A 7,000-nucleotide genomic window follows, 5' to 3' on the forward strand; every position below is an offset into this window, starting at 1 on the left:
GAGCCCGCCAGACCCCGCTTCCCGCGGCGCCTCCCGCCCCCTCCGCCCGCAGCGAGCCCCGAGCCCCGGCAGGACCGAGCGCGGGTCCCACCTGCGCCAGTGCTGCCTCCGAGCTCCACCGCCGCCTCAGCGCCGTCCGGGCGCTGCCGCCACTGCCCCGGCCTGCCGGAGGGAGGGGGCCGGCAGTGCCCGCCCGATCCGACCAATCAGCGCGCGAGGTCGAGGAGTGACGGGGGAAGCAGCCAATCATAACGAGACTCGAGCTCTGCCGCCGCCATTTTGTGGCGCGGCCCGGGCCGGGGGCAGGAATAGGGCAGTGTCCGATCGCCGCCGCGGGCACAAAGACCCGACTGGGGGACATTGATGGGATTGGGAACCGCTCAGATCCGAGCAGGAGGATGAGAAGTCAAACGAATCCTAATAAAACACCTCCCTCCACCCCTCCCTCCTTCACAGATTTCACTTTATCCCCTATTCCCTCCTTCCGCTCCGCGGCACAGGGGGCTGGGGGTTCCACCGCTGCTTCCCGCTCAGGGAGAGGAGTCCATGTCTGCTCCGTCCAGCGTGGGGTACTTGGCACGGGACACAGTCCCTCGGGGCAGGAGAGAGGCTGTGTGGGCAGTTTTGGGCACCAAAGGCAGCTCAGGTCGGGACCCCGCTGCCCTGAAACTGCTGCTTGTGAGGCTCCTCCTGCGCTGGTTCGGGTGGTTCCTGTGACAGCGATTCCTGTCACAGCTCAAAGCATGGCTCACAGCAACGTGAGGCACATCCATTCCAATCTCCAACCCTGCTCCTTTTGGGCACAACTACGAGCTCTCGATCCCATTCCCCGTGAAGTGGAGAGGGGAGTGTGGGGGAGAGCGTGTGCTGGAAGCGGGGGGGGGGGTAGTTGGAAATAGGAGAGAGGGGAAAAAAGCAGGGGTGGGACCCCCAAAGTGAGTGGGAGAGGGGATTGGGATCCCCAAAACCAAGCGCGGAGGGTGCTGAAGATTGAGGGGCAATGAGAAAGGAGACGGAGGCGGGGAGGTGGTAAAAGGGGAGTGGGACCCCCAAGCTGAATGTGGGGGGAGCTGAGGGTTGGGGGACAATGGGAAAAACGGTGGGAGTGGGGGAAATAGGGGCAGCTGGGACCCCCAAACAAAACAGGAGAGTTTGTGGGAGAATCTGGGACCTGCAAATCAGGCGTAGGCTGGGCTGGGGGAATGATGGAAAAGGGATGGGGAGGGGAAAGGGGTGATGGGATTTATAAACTGAGCGGGAAGGGGGCTGAAACCCTGCAACTGAGCAGAGCAGGAGGAGGGGAAATGCCCCTAAACCAAGCTGGGGGGAAGCTGGGGATTAAGGGGATGATGGGAAAGGGTGAGGAGAGAGGAAAAAAGGTGAGTTGGAAACACCTGGAATTGGGATAAACATAAAGAAATTGAATAAAGACATGTAAACCCCCACCACTTTACTGGATTTGGGGTTTGGGGGAATATTCAGGAGGATTTTGTGGTTCTGAGAGGGTTTGGGGGAGTTTTCTCCATCCCTTTGCTCCCAGAAGTTGAGAGGGATCGATCTGTTGCCACAAAATGACTCAATGCCACTGAAATTGCCTCAATCCCACCTCAGAATATATTGACCCCCACCTCAAAATCACTGAATCCCACCCTAAAAGTACTTGGTCCCACAGCTGCCTCTAAACCCCTGGGAGGATGGGAGGCAACTGGGAGGTGTGAGATGGGGATTGGGAAAGCTGGGATGGGGTCTGGTAGGAGACAGCTAAAGGTTGGGGATGAAGAGGCTGGGGGGAGACCCCGTTCCTGAGGGGGTTTCAGGGTATCCCTCTGAAGTTCTGAGGCCTGAACAACAGGCCCTGAGCCAGAGCTGATCTCTAGATGAACCTTCCAACCTACTGTTATATATAGTCATGTATCTGCTTATTAGCCAAAATCCTACGTAATCTTTAGTAAAATACGTAATACTAAACATGATAGTAAGATATATTGGTATCTACTTAATTAGTGAATATTTGTATTTTTTATTAATGTATCTATCTTTCTGCATTTAGAGACTGGTCAAGGCCATGGAAGTAGATAACTGGCCTTATTGGACAGTAGTTGGTCCAAACTGACTCCCTTGATTTTCCTCTGAGTCCTGGCCAGGCTTTGGGTGAAAACTAAGGAGAGAAGAAAGCCAGACATTTTCCACACTAAGCCATGATGTAAGCTTGTTTGTTTGACAATATAAAAGCTGGACCCTCTCACAGCGAGGACAAAGGCCTCACCTGAGAGTGGATGCACTGGGTAGGATTCCCCAGTTCCCAGGCTGGTTCTCTGGCCCTTCACTGCGACCGGGGCTCCCCAGCTGATGGTAATGCATTAAATGGGGTAACTGCTGATGTATCTTTCTTAATCACTATAGACACTCTTTGTAGCAATGATTAGGTGCATTGCTAAGCTTATTCTTTTATAATTCTTGGCTTCTTTTGTATTTCCTTGCTGTTTTGCACTATAGTACATTTATAGACTTATTCTTTAAAGTTGGTGTCTGTGTTTCTTGTGCTGATCCTCGTCCCCAGTGGCAAAACAAGCTGAATGTTGGGGATGATGAGGCCAGGAGGGACCTCTTTCCTGAAGGGATTTTGGGGTATCACTCCTTCCTGAGGAAGTTTTGGGGTACCCTCTAGTACTGAGGGAGTTTTTGGGGTGCCCCCAATCCTGAGAGGGGTACTGGGAGATTTGAGTGGGAACACGTGGCTCCAGCACTTGGAGTTGGGCACCATAAGGAGGGACACAAGGAGCCTGTTTTGGAGATGATCCTGCTGGTTCCTGCCAATTTTGGGGGCTATAAACATCTTTTGGGGTTCCCCCTCCTCATTTTCAGGGGCTGAGGTAAACCCATGCCCACATGGTGGGTGTAGGGAACTGAGATTATGACCCTGGGAGAAACTTAGAAGGGGAACTTGGCAGGATAAACGTGGACGTGGTGAGATGTGTCCCTGTGTGTGGGTGTAGCAGTTTTAGTATGGAATCATGGAATCACAGAATCAGCTGGGTTGGAAGGGACCTCCAAGATCATCAAGTCCAACCCTTGATCCAACCCCGCCGTGGTTCCCAGACCATGGCACTGATGCCACATCCAGTCGTATCTTAAACACCTCCAGGGATGGAGAATCCACCACTTCCCTGGGCAGCCCATTCCCCCTCTCTGGAAAGAATTTCTTCCTAATATCCAACCTAAACCTCCCCTGGCACAGTTTAAGACCATGCCCTCTTACCTTACTGATAGCTGCCTCGGAGAAGAGACCAACCCCACCTGGCTCCAACCTCCTGTCAGGGAGTTGTAGAGAGTGAGGAGGTCTCCCCTGAGCCTCCTCCTCTCCAGGCTGAACATCCCCAGCTCCCTCAGCCTCTCCTCATAGGACTTGTGCTCCACTCCCTTCCCCAGCCTTGTTGCTCTTCTCTGCCCCTGCTCCAGCCCCTCCATGTCCTTCCTGAGCTGAGGGGCCCAGAGCTGGACACAGCACTCCAGGGGTGGCCTCACCAGTGCTGAGTCCAGGCCAACAATCACTTCCCTGCTCCTGCTGCCACACTCTTCCTGAGCCAGGCCACGATCCATTGACCCTCTTGGTCATCTGGGCACACTCTGGCTCCTGTTCAGCTTCTGGCAATCCACACTCCCAGCTCCCTTTCTGCCTGGCTGCTCTCCAGTCACTCTGTCCCCAGCCTGTGGGGCTGCTGGGGGTTGTTGTGGCCAAAGGGCAAGACCCGGCACTTGGCCTGGTTGAACCTCATCCCATCGGAATCAGCCCAACTCTCCAGTCTGTCCAGGTCCCTCTGCAGAGCCCTCCTGCCTTCCAGCAGATCAACACTCCCCCCCAACTTAGTGTCATCTGCAAATTTGCTGATGGTGGACTCAATCCCTTCATCTAAATCATCGATAAAGATATTAAATAGAACTGGGCCCAGCACTGATCCCTGGGGACACCACCAGTGACCAGATCCCAACTGGATGCAGCACCATTCCCACCACTCCCTGGGCCCTTAACCCAGCACAAAGTGCCCCTGTCCAAGCCGTGGCTGCAGCTTTTCCAGGAGTATGCTGTGGGAGATGGTGTCAAAGGCTGTGCTGCAGTCCACGTAGACACAGCCACAGCCTTCCCCTCATCCACCAAGCGGGTCACTTCATCATAAAAGGAGATCAGGTGGATCAGACAGGACCTGCCCCTCCTAAACCCATGCTGGCTGGGTCTGATCCCTTCCTGGCAACCAGCTCAAAACCAGGGAAGTGCCCTGTGTTCCCAGAATTCCATTCTATTCCTTACATAAGCAGAGGTATTAATACAAGGGGGAGGAAATTGGCTGCTCAGACCTCTTCTGGCCGGGTTGGAGAGAAGGGGCGGCCTCGCTGAGCTCCTGTGAGGGGCTGTGGGGCCTCACAGGCCTCGGGAGGTGGTTGCTTCGTCCCGACTCGTAGGAGAAGTCTGTTGACACAGTTCTGCTTTCTCAAGGGAAGTATTAAGATTCTTTTTGTTTGCTGGCTCTCTATTAGCTGTGTATATTTGGGTGTATCTGTTTTTCAGTTTTTTGGGGGTTGAGATTCTTTTTTCTTATATGTATATAGTTTTTTGTAACTGCAATTCAGTGTAGATATATAAATGTTGCTTTAGTTCAGTTTATTTCGGGTCCTTTGGGGTTTTTTTCCCTTTTCCCTTCTCTCTCCTTTACCCAATGGGGGGAGGGAAGGCGTTTGCTGTAGTTCGGGGACACTGGCTGGGAAACTTTGGGTTATCTGGGTTTGTTTTGGTACAGTGTCTGGGAATGTTTGGGAACATTACTGGGAAAGCTGCCAAAAGCACTTTGTTTATATAAACATGGCCCTTAGTTTTGGATAAATTAGGATGTTGGTTAGCAAAACAGACAAATGCTACTAGTCAGGCTATTGCAGATTTATTGACAGATAGTCAGTAAGACATGCTACTTTGCAAAATAGAGCTGCTATTGACTTTTTGCTTTTAGCACAGGGACATGGATGGGAAGGATTTGAGGGAATGTGTTGCATGAACTTGAGTGACAAATCAACCTCCATTCACAAAAGCTTTACAACAGTTACAGGACCTAATAAAGAAACTGACGGTGAACAACAGATGGAACCCCTTTGAAGGATGGGATTGGACTTTGGGATTAGGGCCATGGGTGAAAAAGATTTCAAGCCTTGGTGGTTGTACAAGTCCATACAGCTTTACCTTTAAGTGCCTTAGAAAATAAAGAAGAGGGAGATGTAGGGAACAGAGATTACATGACCCTGAGAGAAACTTAAGGGGAACTTGGCAAGATAAAAGTGGATGTGGTGAGATGTGTCTTTGTGTGGGGGAAAGTGCTTGGGAGTATTTTTCTCATGGGCAGTGAATGCCTAACTAAAAAGTAGATCTAGAGAAGAGTTACTAACAGGAATTTACTGCTGATGTAACGGGGTATATAGACAGTGAAAGAACTGTAATAAAGGATTCCATTACACCTCATGGGGTCTGTGCCCGAGATGTCACAGACGCCCACCTGGCTACCCCCTCCTGTCAGGGAGTTGTAGAGACTGAGGAGGTCTCCACTGAGCATCCTCTTCTCCAGCTCCCTCAGCCTCTCCTCACACCACTTGTGCTCCAGTTCCTTCCTCAGCCTCGTTGCTCTTTTCTGGACCTGTTCCAGCCCCTCAATGTCCTTCCTGAGCTGAGGGCCCAGAGCTGGACACAGCACTCCAGGGGCGACCTCACCAGCGCTGAGTCCAGGGGAAGAATCACTTCCTTGGACCTGTTGGCCACACTCTTCCTGATCCAGGCCAGTATCCATTGGTCTTTTTGGCCACCTGGGCACACTCTGGCTCCTGTTCAGCTTCTTGTCAATCCACACTCCCAGCTCCCTTTCTGCCTGGCTGCTCTCCAGCCACTCTGTCCCAGCCTGTGGGGCTGCTGGGGGTTGTTGTGGCCAAAGGGCAAGACCCGGCACTTGGCCTGGTTGAACCTCATCCCATCGGAATCAGCCCAACTCTCCAGTCTGTCCAGGTCCCTCTGCAGAGCCCTCCTGCCTTCCAGCAGATCAACACTCCCCCCCAACTTAGTGTCATCTGCAAATTTGCTGATGGTGGACTCAATCCCCTCATCTAAATCATCGATAAAGATATTAAATAGAACTGGGCCCAGCACTGATCCCTGGGGGACACCACTGGTGACCAGATCCCAACGGGATCAGCACTGTTCCCCTGCGTGCCCTTGCTTATGCAGGAAAAGTCATGAACTGCTCCAAAAACTCTTCCACACTCGGGACACTTGCAGGGCCGTTCCCCTTTGTGCGTCTGCTGATGGACGAGGAGATGGGAGCTGGTCTGGAACCTCTTCCCACACTTGGGACACTTGTAGGGCCATTCCCCGGTGTGGATCTTCTGGTGGTGGATCAGGTTGGACCTGATGCTGAAGCTCTTCTCACACTCCAGGCACTTATAGGGTCGGCGCTGGTGGGTGATGAATTAGGAGCAGTCACTGAAGCTCTTCCCACATTCCCCACACGTGTAGGGCCGTTCCCCCACGTACATCATCTGGTGGTGGATCAGGTAGGAGCCCAAGCTGAAGCTCTTCCCACATTTCTGACACTTGTAGGGCTTCTCCCCTGTGTGCAGACGCTGGTGGGCGATGAGGCAGGAGTTCCAACTGAAGCTCTTCCACATTCCAAGCACTGGTAGGGCTGTTTCCCAGTGTGCAGGGATTGCTGAGTGCTAAGCCTGGAACTCTGGTTAAAGCTCTTTCACAATTTCAATCACACGGGCCCCTCCTCAGTGTGTACCTGTTGGTGGTAGAAGAGGTGGGAGATCTGGGCGAAGCTCTTCCGACACTCCAAGCACCTGTATGGCTTTTCCCTGGGGTGAAACTGAATGTGGACCATCAGGTCAGGGCTCTGGATAAAGGTCCGGCCACCTTCCCGGCGCAGGGTGGGTCTTTCCTCCTCAGAGCACCCTGGGCTGGCTTTGGAGC

This window comes from Corapipo altera, unplaced genomic scaffold (assembly GCF_003945725.1).
Source record: "Corapipo altera isolate COAL_440 unplaced genomic scaffold, ASM394572v1 61331, whole genome shotgun sequence".
Classification (NCBI taxonomy): Eukaryota; Metazoa; Chordata; class Aves; order Passeriformes; family Pipridae; genus Corapipo; species Corapipo altera.